The sequence below is a fragment of the Hydractinia symbiolongicarpus genome, chromosome 9, assembly GCF_029227915.1.
Source record: "Hydractinia symbiolongicarpus strain clone_291-10 chromosome 9, HSymV2.1, whole genome shotgun sequence".
Lineage (NCBI taxonomy): Eukaryota > Metazoa > Cnidaria > Hydrozoa > Anthoathecata > Hydractiniidae > Hydractinia > Hydractinia symbiolongicarpus.
Window position 1 is genome coordinate 11934523 of NC_079883.1, and position 16252 is coordinate 11950774.

Consider the following 16252-nt stretch of genomic DNA (forward strand, 5'->3'; position numbering starts at 1 on the left):
GAGGCCATAAAATTACCTACTGCTCGTGGAAACACCCTAATTAACCAATAGAGTTGCGTCATTACAAAATGTTCCGAACATTTTGTACATTTTTTTAAGTAAAACTGTAGTTTTTTTAAAAATTCGTGGTCTTAATGTTTCAGTAAGGCAATAAATTTGGCATCGTTGGAATTCGCCAAACCTTCTGCTACTTACTAAAAAAAAAAAAAGTCAAAAGCTTTTGTGTATCAGAAGATACAGCCGTTTTCCCGTAGCCAAAAAACACAGATTTTATAAAAATGTTAAAGTAATGAGCGTAATGTCATTATGCAGCCAATCAGAAATTACTTTCTTAGCACCAATCAAATGGTTTGTTTTGAACCTTAGCTGTCAATCAATATGAGAAATAAAACTTTGGCGCGATAGTGCATTTTAGACCGTCTTGTGTATCCGTACTACATCGACTTCTTAAAATATGGCTCGTACAAAGCAAACTGCACGTAAATCTACTGGAGGAAAGGCTCCACGAAAACAACTCGCCACTAAAGCTGCGAGGAAAAGCGCACCAGCTACTGGAGGAGTGAAAAAACCACATCGTTACAGACCTGGTACAGTTGCTCTCAGAGAAATCAGAAGATACCAGAAGTCAACCGAGCTCTTGATCCGCAAGTTGCCTTTCCAGCGTCTTGTGCGAGAAATTGCTCAGGACTTCAAAACAGATCTGCGATTCCAGAGCACAGCCGTTATGGCTCTGCAAGAGGCTTCTGAAGCGTACCTTGTTGGCTTGTTCGAGGATACTAACTTGTGTGCCATTCACGCAAAACGAGTTACAATCATGCCTAAAGACATCCAGTTGGCAAGAAGAATTCGTGGGGAACGTGCCTAAGCATCTTACCAAACAAAAAACGGCTATTTTTATAGCCACACATCCATAAAAAATATTACGGCTAGCTTTTTATATCAAACTTTGTCCTGCTTTCTGTTTAAATTTTATGCTACATAAAAATTTTATGCTACATAAAGTTTGACAATGTTAAAAATATGAAGGGCAAGAAAAGTAAAAGCAAGAAAATAAGAAATTTAAAAACGAAAATACTTAAACTTAGGGAATCTAATCTTAAATTTACTCTTTTTTAACTGTTTAAGTGACTTAAACAAGTTTAACTTTGTACCAAGATAATGTTTTTTTGTAAATGTGTGGCTATAAAAATAGCCGTTTGTTAATGTAATAGCCAGATACACACAAATTATTTTTTTGCGGTCTTCTTTGCTGCCTTTTTGGGAGTCTTTTTGACCTTCTTTGCTGCAGGTTTTTTAGCAACAGGCTTCTTTGTGGGTTTCTTAGCTGCTGGTTTCTTAGCCGAGGCTTTCTTTGTGGCAGGCTTCTTTGCTGCTTTATTTGGCGTGCTCTTCTTTGCTGGCTTCTTTTTTGGTGTACTTTTCTTTGCAGTAGGCTTCTTTGCCGTTGGCTTTTTTGCTGCGGCCTCTTTCTTAGGTTTTTCTTTTTTTACCTGACCTAGCTTGAATGATCCAGAAGCACCAGTGCCTTTAGTTTGAATCAAATCGCCTGATGTTACTCCTCGTTTAAGAGCCATTTTCAGATGATGATCTGAGTTTTCAGCAACTTTGTAATTTGCATGAATATATTTTGTAATAGCTTGGCGAGATGAACCACCGCGTTCCTTTAGGGTAGCGATAGCAGCCTTGATCATGTCCACATATTTAGGGTGATCAGCTGTCTTCTTTGCAGCAGGTTTCTTCTTGGGTGCGATTTTCTTTGGAGAAGCTGCTTCACTCATTTTTAATGTTTTCTTACAACAATCCAACGATAAACGATGCTTGTTATCACAGTAGAAGTATACTAAACATTACCGTGTAAATGAGATATAATTTAAGACGGTGCGAAGTATGCGGACGTAAAAGTACCACTCCCGGGAATTGATTTGGCGCGAAAACAGAAATGTGTGTTTCTGTACATCGTATAATGTCCGTTTTGGGTGCCGCGACTATGCGAAAGCATGTTAATTTTTATTTGTAGTACGACGCAATAGTCTGCAAGAGAAGCTGCTGGAGTTTGAGGTCTTCAGCATTACATCTAGTCTGTTAATTTGGGCTTCTTCCGCGCTCGTGTTAGGATTTTCATAAAGCGTTCTTTGGTTTGCGTTGCGTATGTCGGCCTACATCATCGACACGGCCTGTTTCCGGCTATTAGGAGCAATTCATATATTGGGCACTGCGTTTCGACTTTTTTATTAGACCACAGTAAAAAAATTCACTCACAGAAGTCCCTTTCTTTCATGGCTACAAACACGAAGAATTCTGTCGTAAGTAAAACGAATGCGCAAGCCAAAATGACGATGGGGCGAAGTCATAAGCATGGCCCTGTGGCCCAATGGATAAGGCATCTGACTACGAATCAGGGGATTCCAGGTTCGACTCCTGGCAGGGTCGCACTGTCGCATTTCGGCTGCATGGTCTACTGTGTAACGCGCGCGCACGTTCTGGCGTAATGCGTTGATAAACGGAATGTACGCAGACATATTGGAAAGTAATATCACGCACTTAGTATCGTCGCCTTTGTTAGCATTCATGTAAGTTACCATCCACTCGCTACAGTCGCTCTCCATCCTACGGCTAAATCAACAGCCGTGATTTTTACTATGTCGCCGTCCATCCGTACGCGGTGACAGTTGTAAGCTTTACAGTAACGTGACATGCTCCACAAGCAGTTACGGTGTGTGGACGATGCCTATCATGGCAACGCTTGTTCTTTATCGCTTCTCGGCCTAATGGCTAAGATCAAGTGTAGTATCTGTTCTTATCAGTTTAATATCTGGTAGGCCATTCTCTGAATGGTCAGTATATTAATCTGATTTTTGGCCTTGGGTCATGGAGGTGGATTCATTCACGCTGTGACCACGGGTTGCCTTGGTGTTGCACTATTACCGATGGCGGCCCACATAAGCAATAAAAGAATAATAGCAGTCCTCTTTCCGACGGCACTCTGCATAGTCTACGGCGGGAACAAAACGCGTACACTGGGGGAGAATACAGCCTATGCCCCGCGACACGGCAGTTTATAACACACTCAAGCCACAAGCATTAACAAACTTTGAAGGGTACCCTCATGCTACGGTGCAGTTCCAACTCATACTTACCTGACGGGGAAGTAAAGACTGATCAATGAGGGTTTTCTTCCAGAGTGAGGCTCTTGCATTGCACTACGCTTGGGCTGACCTCTGCGATTACTGCAAACGTCAGTAACTCGACCGTACAATTTCTGGTAGTGGGGGCCTGCGTCCGCGCTCGCCCCCTCCTTAAGTCAAAATGAATGAGCTTAGAAAAGTTGCGCGGCCAAATGTCGGTGGTGACTTAAACGCTAAGGTAAAACCTCGCTTGGCTGTTACGAAACGTGATTGCGATATAAGTCCTCGGAAGGCGGCGGAATTTTATTTTATTTGCCATTCCGTCAGGGTTATTGGATGATCGGCAATAGATCGAGTTTGTATGCATTTGAAAGCTCTTTTTTCTCGTACTATCACCTGAAAATGTCGTAGGAAAATGTCATAGGAAACACTTTCAACAACCGCCACGTTCCTTAATTGTTATAACAAGAAATATATCACAGCAAATGAAAATGAAAAGCCTACGACACCGGGAGTTCCCAGGCGGTCCCCCATCCAAGTACTATCCCGGCCCGACGATGCTTAACTTCCGTGATCAGACGAGAACGGGTGTGTTCATCGTGGTATGGCCGTAGACATTAGTAGGTGCAAATACGTGCAATTTATTTTGACGTTGTGATCAAATTTTTTTATTTAATTTCTTTGAGTTACTTAGGACAAGGCGTATGCATGGATTATCTATTAGACTTTAAGGTTATAGTTTTGTGAAAAAAACAATGTTTTTTTAAAGATGTGTGGCTATAAAAATAGCCGTTGTTTTCTGAGTGTAGCGGTTTACTTCTTCTGTCCTTTGTCGTTCTTCTTTGGGAGTAAGACAGCTTGAATGTTTGGCAAAACACCACCAGCTGCAATGGTTACACCGCTCAAAAGTTTGTTTAATTCTTCATCATTACGAACAGCCAATTGTAAATGTCTTGGAATAATCCTAGCTTTTTTGTTGTCTCTTGCTGCGTTACCAGCCAACTCCAATATCTCAGCAGATAAATATTCCAAGACGGCTGCTAAGTAAACTGGTGCTCCAGATCCAATTCGGTTAGCATAGTGCCCTCTACGAAGGAATCTATGCACTCTACCGACTGGAAATTGAAGTCCAGCTCTTGAGGATCTTGTCTTGGCTTTAGCCTTAGCTTTTCCACCTTTTCCACGTCCAGACATAACTGCGATTTGATTTGTAAGTTAATACAAAAACGTACGAATATTTAACGTAAGTGTTAACGAAATAAACTTTACTCGTTTTTTCATCATAAAAATAGGATCGAAATCATGTTTTTTTAACCAATCATAATTAAGTATTAAACAAAAGATTTTTTTTTTAACCAATTAAATTGCGTATCGGCGTTTTCGGATCGAATTCGATCCGATTTTTTTACTTATAAACAAAAAGTTTTGACTTGCAGTTTAATGCTTATTTACAAGTTAAGTAGCAAAAATTTTTAACCATGTCTGACGCAGCAGCTAAAGGAGGAAAACAGGCACCTAAAGTAGCCAAGAAAGGTGAAAAAAGAGCCGGCAAAAAAGGAGGAAAGATTGGTGGAACTGGTGAAAAGAAACGCAAGAGAAAGAGAAAGGAAAGTTATGCTATTTACATCTACAATGTTTTGAAACAAGTTCACCCAGATGTCGGAGTTTCAAGCAAAGCTATGAGCATCATGAACTCATTTGTCAACGACATCTTTGAGCGCATTGCTTCCGAAGCTTCGCGTTTGGCTCTTCAAAACAAAAAGTCGACCATCTCTTCTCGTGAAATTCAAACCGCAGTACGTCTTCTCTTGCCTGGAGAACTTGCAAAACACGCAGTCAGTGAAGGAACAAAAGCCGTCACAAAATACACAAGCAGCAAGTAAACCAACGTCTACCAAACACAAACGGTCTTTTTTAAGACCACACATCTTTAAAAAAACATTTACTTGGCGTCACTACAAGTTAACCGAAGTTAATAAAACTTCTAAATAATGTGCTTAAGAACACTAGCCTACATTTAAAATACTTCCCCATGTGTGTGTGGATTAGCTTCACTTTTCATACGTATTATTAGCTGTACTTGCAGAAAAGACAAGTACATTGATCCATGTTATTGCTTACATTTAACTTAACCCAGCTTTTCACGGAAACACTCCCAGGCAAATTAACCCTACAAAGTATTTCTAAATTTTTTTTGTGTCATATATGACATAGTATCGTATAGCAATAAATGTAACTGTGACAAGACTTTACACATTGTGTAATTTGGAAGCGTGCACAAAGTAATGTTTTAAAAGATTTGTGGCTATAAAAATAGCCGTTTTTGTTGAGCAATGACAACGCTTAACCTCCGAATCCGTAAAGAGTTCTTCCTTGACGTTTTAAGGCATAAACAACATCCATAGCGGTAACGGTCTTGCGTTTAGCGTGCTCTGTGTAGGTTACAGCATCACGAATAACATTCTCTAAGAAAACCTTCAGTACACCTCTGGTTTCCTCATAGATAAGGCCAGAGATACGTTTGACACCACCTCGTCGAGCAAGACGCCGAATAGCAGGTTTTGTGATTCCCTGAATGTTATCACGAAGAATTTTTCGGTGACGTTTAGCACCTCCTTTTCCCAATCCTTTACCTCCTTTTCCGCGTCCAGACATATTGATATAGTTGCGTACAGAACGAGTACAAAAACAACGTTTGAGTTAACAGAATTCAGACAGCTTTAAAAAGAGGCCATAAAATTACCTACTGCTCGTGGAAACACCCTAATTAACCAATAGAGTTGCGTCATTACAAAATGTTCCGAACATTTTGTACATTTTTTTAAGTAAAACTGTAGTTTTTTTAAAAATTCGTGGTCTTAATGTTTCAGTAAGGCAATAAATTTGGCATCGTTGGAATTCGCCAAACCTTCTGCTACTTACTAAAAAAAAAAAAAGTCAAAAGCTTTTGTGTATCAGAAGATACAGCCGTTTTCCCGTAGCCAAAAAACACAGATTTTATAAAAATGTTAAAGTAATGAGCGTAATGTCATTATGCAGCCAATCAGAAATTACTTTCTTAGCACCAATCAAATGGTTTGTTTTGAACCTTAGCTGTCAATCAATATGAGAAATAAAACTTTGGCGCGATAGTGCATTTTAGACCGTCTTGTGTATCCGTACTACATCGACTTCTTAAAATATGGCTCGTACAAAGCAAACTGCACGTAAATCTACTGGAGGAAAGGCTCCACGAAAACAACTCGCCACTAAAGCTGCGAGGAAAAGCGCACCAGCTACTGGAGGAGTGAAAAAACCACATCGTTACAGACCTGGTACAGTTGCTCTCAGAGAAATCAGAAGATACCAGAAGTCAACCGAGCTCTTGATCCGCAAGTTGCCTTTCCAGCGTCTTGTGCGAGAAATTGCTCAGGACTTCAAAACAGATCTGCGATTCCAGAGCACAGCCGTTATGGCTCTGCAAGAGGCTTCTGAAGCGTACCTTGTTGGCTTGTTCGAGGATACTAACTTGTGTGCCATTCACGCAAAACGAGTTACAATCATGCCTAAAGACATCCAGTTGGCAAGAAGAATTCGTGGGGAACGTGCCTAAGCATCTTACCAAACAAAAAACGGCTATTTTTATAGCCACACATCCATAAAAAATATTACGGCTAGCTTTTTATATCAAACTTTGTCCTGCTTTCTGTTTAAATTTTATGCTACATAAAAATTTTATGCTACATAAAGTTTGACAATGTTAAAAATATGAAGGGCAAGAAAAGTAAAAGCAAGAAAATAAGAAATTTAAAAACGAAAATACTTAAACTTAGGGAATCTAATCTTAAATTTACTCTTTTTTAACTGTTTAAGTGACTTAAACAAGTTTAACTTTGTACCAAGATAATGTTTTTTTGTAAATGTGTGGCTATAAAAATAGCCGTTTGTTAATGTAATAGCCAGATACACACAAATTATTTTTTTGCGGTCTTCTTTGCTGCCTTTTTGGGAGTCTTTTTGACCTTCTTTGCTGCAGGTTTTTTAGCAACAGGCTTCTTTGTGGGTTTCTTAGCTGCTGGTTTCTTAGCCGAGGCTTTCTTTGTGGCAGGCTTCTTTGCTGCTTTCTTTGGCGTGCTCTTCTTTGCTGGCTTCTTTTTTGGTGTACTTTTCTTTGCAGTAGGCTTCTTTGCCGTTGGCTTTTTTGCTGCGGCCTTTTTCTTAGGTTTTTCTTTTTTTACCTGACCTAGCTTGAATGATCCAGAAGCACCAGTGCCTTTAGTTTGAATCAAATCGCCTGATGTTACTCCTCGTTTAAGAGCCATTTTCAGATGATGATCTGAGTTTTCAGCAACTTTGTAATTTGCATGAATATATTTTGTAATAGCTTGGCGAGATGAACCACCGCGTTCCTTTAGGGTAGCGATAGCAGCCTTGATCATGTCCACATATTTAGGGTGATCAGCTGTCTTCTTTGCAGCAGGTTTCTTCTTGGGTGCGATTTTCTTTGGAGAAGCTGCTTCACTCATTTTTAATGTTTTCTTACAACAATCCAACGATAAACGATGCTTGTTATCACAGTAGAAGTATACTAAACATTACCGTGTAAATGAGATATAATTTAAGACGGTGCGAAGTATGCGGACGTAAAAGTACCACTCCCGGGAATTGATTTGGCGCGAAAACAGAAATGTGTGTTTCTGTACATCGTATAATGTCCGTTTTGGGTGCCGCGACTATGCGAAAGCATGTTAATTTTTATTTGTAGTACGACGCAATAGTCTGCAAGAGAAGCTGCTGGAGTTTGAGGTCTTCAGCATTACATCTAGTCTGTTAATTTGGGCTTCTTCCGCGCTCGTGTTAGGATTTTCATAAAGCGTTCTTTGGTTTGCGTTGCGTATGTCGGCCTACATCATCGACACGGCCTGTTTCCGGCTATTAGGAGCAATTCATATATTGGGCACTGCGTTTCGACTTTTTTATTAGACCACAGTAAAAAAATTCACTCACAGAAGTCCCTTTCTTTCATGGCTACAAACACGAAGAATTCTGTCGTAAGTAAAACGAATGCGCAAGCCAAAATGACGATGGGGCGAAGTCATAAGCATGGCCCTGTGGCCCAATGGATAAGGCATCTGACTACGAATCAGGGGATTCCAGGTTCGACTCCTGGCAGGGTCGCACTGTCGCATTTCGGCTGCATGGTCTACTGTGTAACGCGCGCGCACGTTCTGGCGTAATGCGTTGATAAACGGAATGTACGCAGACATATTGGAAAGTAATATCACGCACTTAGTATCGTCGCCTTTGTTAGCATTCATGTAAGTTACCATCCACTCGCTACAGTCTCTCTCCATCCTACGGCTAAATCAACAGCCGTGATTTTTACTATGTCGCCGTCCATCCGTACGCGGTGACAGTTGTAAGCTTTACAGTAACGTGACATGCTCCACAAGCAGTTACGGTGTGTGGACGATGCCTATCATGGCAACGCTTGTTCTTTATCGCTTCTCGGCCTAATGGCTAAGATCAAGTGTAGTATCTGTTCTTATCAGTTTAATATCTGGTAGGCCATTCTCTGAATGGTCAGTATATTAATCTGATTTTTGGCCTTGGGTCATGGAGGTGGATTCATTCACGCCGTGACCACGGGTTGCCTTGGTGTTGCACTATTACCGATGGCGGCCCACATAAGCAATAAAAGAATAATAGCAGTCCTCTTTCCGACGGCACTCTGCATAGTCTACGGCGGGAACAAAACGCGTACACTGGGGGAGAATACAGCCTATGCCCCGCGACACGGCAGTTTATAACACACTCAAGCCACAAGCATTAACAAACTTTGAAGGGTACCCTCATGCTACGGTGCAGTTCCAACTCATACTTACCTGACGGGGAAGTAAAGACTGATCAATGAGGGTTTTCTTCCAGAGTGAGGCTCTTGCATTGCACTACGCTTGGGCTGACCTCTGCGATTACTGCAAACGTCAGTAACTCGACCGTACAATTTCTGGTAGTGGGGGCCTGCGTCCGCGCTCGCCCCCTCCTTAAGTCAAAATGAATGAGCTTAGAAAAGTTGCGCGGCCAAATGTCGGTGGTGACTTAAACGCTAAGGTAAAACCTCGCTTGGCTGTTACGAAACGTGATTGCGATATAAGTCCTCGGAAGGCGGCGGAATTTTATTTTATTTGCCATTCCGTCAGGGTTATTGGATGATCGGCAATAGATCGAGTTTGTATGCATTTGAAAGCTCTTTTTTCTCGTACTATCACCTGAAAATGTCGTAGGAAAATGTCATAGGAAACACTTTCAACAACCGCCACGTTCCTTAATTGTTATAACAAGAAATATATCACAGCAAATGAAAATGAAAAGCCTACGACACCGGGAGTTCCCAGGCGGTCCCCCATCCAAGTACTATCCCGGCCCGACGATGCTTAACTTCCGTGATCAGACGAGAACGGGTGTGTTCATCGTGGTATGGCCGTAGACATTAGTAGGTGCAAATACGTGCAATTTATTTTGACGTTGTGATCAAATTTTTTTATTTAATTTCTTTGAGTTACTTAGGACAAGGCGTATGCATGGATTATCTATTAGACTTTAAGGTTATAGTTTTGTGAAAAAAACAATGTTTTTTTAAAGATGTGTGGCTATAAAAATAGCCGTTGTTTTCTGAGTGTAGCGGTTTACTTCTTCTGTCCTTTGTCGTTCTTCTTTGGGAGTAAGACAGCTTGAATGTTTGGCAAAACACCACCAGCTGCAATGGTTACACCGCTCAAAAGTTTGTTTAATTCTTCATCATTACGAACAGCCAATTGTAAATGTCTTGGAATAATCCTAGCTTTTTTGTTGTCTCTTGCTGCGTTACCAGCCAACTCCAATATCTCAGCAGATAAATATTCCAAGACGGCTGCTAAGTAAACTGGTGCTCCAGATCCAATTCGGTTAGCATAGTGCCCTCTACGAAGGAATCTATGCACTCTACCGACTGGAAATTGAAGTCCAGCTCTTGAGGATCTTGTCTTGGCTTTAGCCTTAGCTTTTCCACCTTTTCCACGTCCAGACATAACTGCGATTTGATTTGTAAGTTAATACAAAAACGTACGAATATTTAACGTAAGTGTTAACGAAATAAACTTTACTCGTTTTTTCATCATAAAAATAGGATCGAAATCATGTTTTTTTAACCAATCATAATTAAGTATTAAACAAAAGATTTTTTTTTTAACCAATTAAATTGCGTATCGGCGTTTTCGGATCGAATTCGATCCGATTTTTTTACTTATAAACAAAAAGTTTTGACTTGCAGTTTAATGCTTATTTACAAGTTAAGTAGCAAAAATTTTTAACCATGTCTGACGCAGCAGCTAAAGGAGGAAAACAGGCACCTAAAGTAGCCAAGAAAGGTGAAAAAAGAGCCGGCAAAAAAGGAGGAAAGATTGGTGGAACTGGTGAAAAGAAACGCAAGAGAAAGAGAAAGGAAAGTTATGCTATTTACATCTACAATGTTTTGAAACAAGTTCACCCAGATGTCGGAGTTTCAAGCAAAGCTATGAGCATCATGAACTCATTTGTCAACGACATCTTTGAGCGCATTGCTTCCGAAGCTTCGCGTTTGGCTCTTCAAAACAAAAAGTCGACCATCTCTTCTCGTGAAATTCAAACCGCAGTACGTCTTCTCTTGCCTGGAGAACTTGCAAAACACGCAGTCAGTGAAGGAACAAAAGCCGTCACAAAATACACAAGCAGCAAGTAAACCAACGTCTACCAAACACAAACGGTCTTTTTTAAGACCACACATCTTTAAAAAAACATTTACTTGGCGTCACTACAAGTTAACCGAAGTTAATAAAACTTCTAAATAATGTGCTTAAGAACACTAGCCTACATTTAAAATACTTCCCCATGTGTGTGTGGATTAGCTTCACTTTTCATACGTATTATTAGCTGTACTTGCAGAAAAGACAAGTACATTGATCCATGTTATTGCTTACATTTAACTTAACCCAGCTTTTCACGGAAACACTCCCAGGCAAATTAACCCTACAAAGTATTTCTAAATTTTTTTTGTGTCATATATGACATAGTATCGTATAGCAATAAATGTAACTGTGACAAGACTTTACACATTGTGTAATTTGGAAGCGTGCACAAAGTAATGTTTTAAAAGATTTGTGGCTATAAAAATAGCCGTTTTTGTTGAGCAATGACAACGCTTAACCTCCGAATCCGTAAAGAGTTCTTCCTTGACGTTTTAAGGCATAAACAACATCCATAGCGGTAACGGTCTTGCGTTTAGCGTGCTCTGTGTAGGTTACAGCATCACGAATAACATTCTCTAAGAAAACCTTCAGTACACCTCTGGTTTCCTCATAGATAAGGCCAGAGATACGTTTGACACCACCTCGTCGAGCAAGACGCCGAATAGCAGGTTTTGTGATTCCCTGAATGTTATCACGAAGAATTTTTCGGTGACGTTTAGCACCTCCTTTTCCCAATCCTTTACCTCCTTTTCCGCGTCCAAACATATTGATATAGTTGCGTACAGAACGAGTACAAAAACAACGTTTGAGTTAACAGAATTCAGACAGCTTTAAAAAGAGGCCATAAAATTACCTACTGCTCGTGGAAACACCCTAATTAACCAATAGAGTTGCGTCATTACAAAATGTTCCGAACATTTTGTACATTTTTTTAAGTAAAACTGTAGTTTTTTTAAAAATTCGTGGTCTTAATGTTTCAGTAAGGCAATAAATTTGGCATCGTTGGAATTCGCCAAACCTTCTGCTACTTACTAAAAAAAAAAAAAGTCAAAAGCTTTTGTGTATCAGAAGATACAGCCGTTTTCCCGTAGCCAAAAAACACAGATTTTATAAAAATGTTAAAGTAATGAGCGTAATGTCATTATGCAGCCAATCAGAAATTACTTTCTTAGCACCAATCAAATGGTTTGTTTTGAACCTTAGCTGTCAATCAATATGAGAAATAAAACTTTGGCGCGATAGTGCATTTTAGACCGTCTTGTGTATCCGTACTACATCGACTTCTTAAAATATGGCTCGTACAAAGCAAACTGCACGTAAATCTACTGGAGGAAAGGCTCCACGAAAACAACTCGCCACTAAAGCTGCGAGGAAAAGCGCACCAGCTACTGGAGGAGTGAAAAAACCACATCGTTACAGACCTGGTACAGTTGCTCTCAGAGAAATCAGAAGATACCAGAAGTCAACCGAGCTCTTGATCCGCAAGTTGCCTTTCCAGCGTCTTGTGCGAGAAATTGCTCAGGACTTCAAAACAGATCTGCGATTCCAGAGCACAGCCGTTATGGCTCTGCAAGAGGCTTCTGAAGCGTACCTTGTTGGCTTGTTCGAGGATACTAACTTGTGTGCCATTCACGCAAAACGAGTTACAATCATGCCTAAAGACATCCAGTTGGCAAGAAGAATTCGTGGGGAACGTGCCTAAGCATCTTACCAAACAAAAAACGGCTATTTTTATAGCCACACATCCATAAAAAATATTACGGCTAGCTTTTTATATCAAACTTTGTCCTGCTTTCTGTTTAAATTTTATGCTACATAAAAATTTTATGCTACATAAAGTTTGACAATGTTAAAAATATGAAGGGCAAGAAAAGTAAAAGCAAGAAAATAAGAAATTTAAAAACGAAAATACTTAAACTTAGGGAATCTAATCTTAAATTTACTCTTTTTTAACTGTTTAAGTGACTTAAACAAGTTTAACTTTGTACCAAGATAATGTTTTTTTGTAAATGTGTGGCTATAAAAATAGCCGTTTGTTAATGTAATAGCCAGATACACACAAATTATTTTTTTGCGGTCTTCTTTGCTGCCTTTTTGGGAGTCTTTTTGACCTTCTTTGCTGCAGGTTTTTTAGCAACAGGCTTCTTTGTGGGTTTCTTAGCTGCTGGTTTCTTAGCCGAGGCTTTCTTTGTGGCAGGCTTCTTTGCTGCTTTCTTTGGCGTGCTCTTCTTTGCTGGCTTCTTTTTTGGTGTACTTTTCTTTGCAGTAGGCTTCTTTGCCGTTGGCTTTTTTGCTGCGGCCTTTTTCTTAGGTTTTTCTTTTTTTACCTGACCTAGCTTGAATGATCCAGAAGCACCAGTGCCTTTAGTTTGAATCAAATCGCCTGATGTTACTCCTCGTTTAAGAGCCATTTTCAGATGATGATCTGAGTTTTCAGCAACTTTGTAATTTGCATGAATATATTTTGTAATAGCTTGGCGAGATGAACCACCGCGTTCCTTTAGGGTAGCGATAGCAGCCTTGATCATGTCCACATATTTAGGGTGATCAGCTGTCTTCTTTGCAGCAGGTTTCTTCTTGGGTGCGATTTTCTTTGGAGAAGCTGCTTCACTCATTTTTAATGTTTTCTTACAACAATCCAACGATAAACGATGCTTGTTATCACAGTAGAAGTATACTAAACATTACCGTGTAAATGAGATATAATTTAAGACGGTGCGAAGTATGCGGACGTAAAAGTACCACTCCCGGGAATTGATTTGGCGCGAAAACAGAAATGTGTGTTTCTGTACATCGTATAATGTCCGTTTTGGGTGCCGCGACTATGCGAAAGCATGTTAATTTTTATTTGTAGTACGACGCAATAGTCTGCAAGAGAAGCTGCTGGAGTTTGAGGTCTTCAGCATTACATCTAGTCTGTTAATTTGGGCTTCTTCCGCGCTCGTGTTAGGATTTTCATAAAGCGTTCTTTGGTTTGCGTTGCGTATGTCGGCCTACATCATCGACACGGCCTGTTTCCGGCTATTAGGAGCAATTCATATATTGGGCACTGCGTTTCGACTTTTTTATTAGACCACAGTAAAAAAATTCACTCACAGAAGTCCCTTTCTTTCATGGCTACAAACACGAAGAATTCTGTCGTAAGTAAAACGAATGCGCAAGCCAAAATGACGATGGGGCGAAGTCATAAGCATGGCCCTGTGGCCCAATGGATAAGGCATCTGACTACGAATCAGGGGATTCCAGGTTCGACTCCTGGCAGGGTCGCACTGTCGCATTTCGGCTGCATGGTCTACTGTGTAACGCGCGCGCACGTTCTGGCGTAATGCGTTGATAAACGGAATGTACGCAGACATATTGGAAAGTAATATCACGCACTTAGTATCGTCGCCTTTGTTAGCATTCATGTAAGTTACCATCCACTCGCTACAGTCGCTCTCCATCCTACGGCTAAATCAACAGCCGTGATTTTTACTATGTCGCCGTCCATCCGTACGCGGTGACAGTTGTAAGCTTTACAGTAACGTGACATGCTCCACAAGCAGTTACGGTGTGTGGACGATGCCTATCATGGCAACGCTTGTTCTTTATCGCTTCTCGGCCTAATGGCTAAGATCAAGTGTAGTATCTGTTCTTATCAGTTTAATATCTGGTAGGCCATTCTCTGAATGGTCAGTATATTAATCTGATTTTTGGCCTTGGGTCATGGAGGTGGATTCATTCACGCCGTGACCACGGGTTGCCTTGGTGTTGCACTATTACCGATGGCGGCCCACATAAGCAATAAAAGAATAATAGCAGTCCTCTTTCCGACGGCACTCTGCATAGTCTACGGCGGGAACAAAACGCGTACACTGGGGGAGAATACAGCCTATGCCCCGCGACACGGCAGTTTATAACACACTCAAGCCACAAGCATTAACAAACTTTGAAGGGTACCCTCATGCTACGGTGCAGTTCCAACTCATACTTACCTGACGGGGAAGTAAAGACTGATCAATGAGGGTTTTCTTCCAGAGTGAGGCTCTTGCATTGCACTACGCTTGGGCTGACCTCTGCGATTACTGCAAACGTCAGTAACTCGACCGTACAATTTCTGGTAGTGGGGGCCTGCGTCCGCGCTCGCCCCCTCCTTAAGTCAAAATGAATGAGCTTAGAAAAGTTGCGCGGCCAAATGTCGGTGGTGACTTAAACGCTAAGGTAAAACCTCGCTTGGCTGTTACGAAACGTGATTGCGATATAAGTCCTCGGAAGGCGGCGGAATTTTATTTTATTTGCCATTCCGTCAGGGTTATTGGATGATCGGCAATAGATCGAGTTTGTATGCATTTGAAAGCTCTTTTTTCTCGTACTATCACCTGAAAATGTCGTAGGAAAATGTCATAGGAAACACTTTCAACAACCGCCACGTTCCTTAATTGTTATAACAAGAAATATATCACAGCAAATGAAAATGAAAAGCCTACGACACCGGGAGTTCCCAGGCGGTCCCCCATCCAAGTACTATCCCGGCCCGACGATGCTTAACTTCCGTGATCAGACGAGAACGGGTGTGTTCATCGTGGTATGGCCGTAGACATTAGTAGGTGCAAATACGTGCAATTTATTTTGACGTTGTGATCAAATTTTTTTATTTAATTTCTTTGAGTTACTTAGGACAAGGCGTATGCATGGATTATCTATTAGACTTTAAGGTTATAGTTTTGTGAAAAAAACAATGTTTTTTTAAAGATGTGTGGCTATAAAAATAGCCGTTGTTTTCTGAGTGTAGCGGTTTACTTCTTCTGTCCTTTGTCGTTCTTCTTTGGGAGTAAGACAGCTTGAATGTTTGGCAAAACACCACCAGCTGCAATGGTTACACCGCTCAAAAGTTTGTTTAATTCTTCATCATTACGAACAGCCAATTGTAAATGTCTTGGAATAATCCTAGCTTTTTTGTTGTCTCTTGCTGCGTTACCAGCCAACTCCAATATCTCAGCAGATAAATATTCCAAGACGGCTGCTAAGTAAACTGGTGCTCCAGATCCAATTCGGTTAGCATAGTGCCCTCTACGAAGGAATCTATGCACTCTACCGACTGGAAATTGAAGTCCAGCTCTTGAGGATCTTGTCTTGGCTTTAGCCTTAGCTTTTCCACCTTTTCCACGTCCAGACATAACTGCGATTTGATTTGTAAGTTAATACAAAAACGTACGAATATTTAACGTAAGTGTTAACGAAATAAACTTTACTCGTTTTTTCATCATAAAAATAGGATCGAAATCATGTTTTTTTAACCAATCATAATTAAGTATTAAACAAAAGATTTTTTTTTTAACCAATTAAATTGCGTATCGGCGTTTTCGGATCGAATTCGATCCGATTTTTTTACTTATAAACAAAAAG

The 16252-nt window shown here is 40.5% G+C and overlaps 12 non-coding genes across 12 annotated transcripts; 9 read left to right on the plus strand and 3 right to left on the minus strand.

Moving 5' to 3' along the window:
* The first annotated feature begins 2357 nt into the window (after positions 1-2357).
* Positions 2358-2430, plus strand: Trnar-acg (transfer RNA arginine (anticodon ACG)). Its single transcript has one exon. It is a non-coding gene; the product is annotated as a tRNA-Arg (tRNA).
* Positions 2431-2752: 322 nt separating this feature from the next.
* LOC130661474 (U2 spliceosomal RNA) lies at positions 2753-2944 on the plus strand. The gene has a single exon (XR_008988665.1). It is a non-coding gene; the product is annotated as a U2 spliceosomal RNA (small nuclear RNA).
* A 185-nt stretch (positions 2945-3129) lies between these two features.
* Positions 3130-3294, plus strand: LOC130660373 (U1 spliceosomal RNA). The gene has a single exon (XR_008987573.1). It is a non-coding gene; the product is annotated as a U1 spliceosomal RNA (small nuclear RNA).
* Positions 3295-3622: 328 nt separating this feature from the next.
* LOC130658423 (5S ribosomal RNA) lies at positions 3623-3741 on the minus strand. Its single transcript, XR_008985637.1, has one exon. It is a non-coding gene; the product is annotated as a 5S ribosomal RNA (ribosomal RNA).
* A 4468-nt stretch (positions 3742-8209) lies between these two features.
* Trnar-acg (transfer RNA arginine (anticodon ACG)) lies at positions 8210-8282 on the plus strand. Its single transcript has one exon. It is a non-coding gene; the product is annotated as a tRNA-Arg (tRNA).
* Positions 8283-8604: 322 nt separating this feature from the next.
* Positions 8605-8796, plus strand: LOC130661421 (U2 spliceosomal RNA). Its single transcript, XR_008988613.1, has one exon. It is a non-coding gene; the product is annotated as a U2 spliceosomal RNA (small nuclear RNA).
* Positions 8797-8981: 185 nt separating this feature from the next.
* Positions 8982-9146, plus strand: LOC130660374 (U1 spliceosomal RNA). The gene has a single exon (XR_008987574.1). It is a non-coding gene; the product is annotated as a U1 spliceosomal RNA (small nuclear RNA).
* A 328-nt stretch (positions 9147-9474) lies between these two features.
* LOC130658424 (5S ribosomal RNA) lies at positions 9475-9593 on the minus strand. Its single transcript, XR_008985638.1, has one exon. It is a non-coding gene; the product is annotated as a 5S ribosomal RNA (ribosomal RNA).
* Positions 9594-14061: 4468 nt separating this feature from the next.
* On the plus strand, positions 14062-14134 carry Trnar-acg (transfer RNA arginine (anticodon ACG)). The gene has a single exon. It is a non-coding gene; the product is annotated as a tRNA-Arg (tRNA).
* A 322-nt stretch (positions 14135-14456) lies between these two features.
* LOC130661422 (U2 spliceosomal RNA) lies at positions 14457-14648 on the plus strand. The gene has a single exon (XR_008988615.1). It is a non-coding gene; the product is annotated as a U2 spliceosomal RNA (small nuclear RNA).
* Positions 14649-14833: 185 nt separating this feature from the next.
* Positions 14834-14998, plus strand: LOC130660375 (U1 spliceosomal RNA). The gene has a single exon (XR_008987575.1). It is a non-coding gene; the product is annotated as a U1 spliceosomal RNA (small nuclear RNA).
* A 328-nt stretch (positions 14999-15326) lies between these two features.
* Positions 15327-15445, minus strand: LOC130658426 (5S ribosomal RNA). The gene has a single exon (XR_008985641.1). It is a non-coding gene; the product is annotated as a 5S ribosomal RNA (ribosomal RNA).
* Positions 15446-16252: the final 807 nt, after the last annotated feature.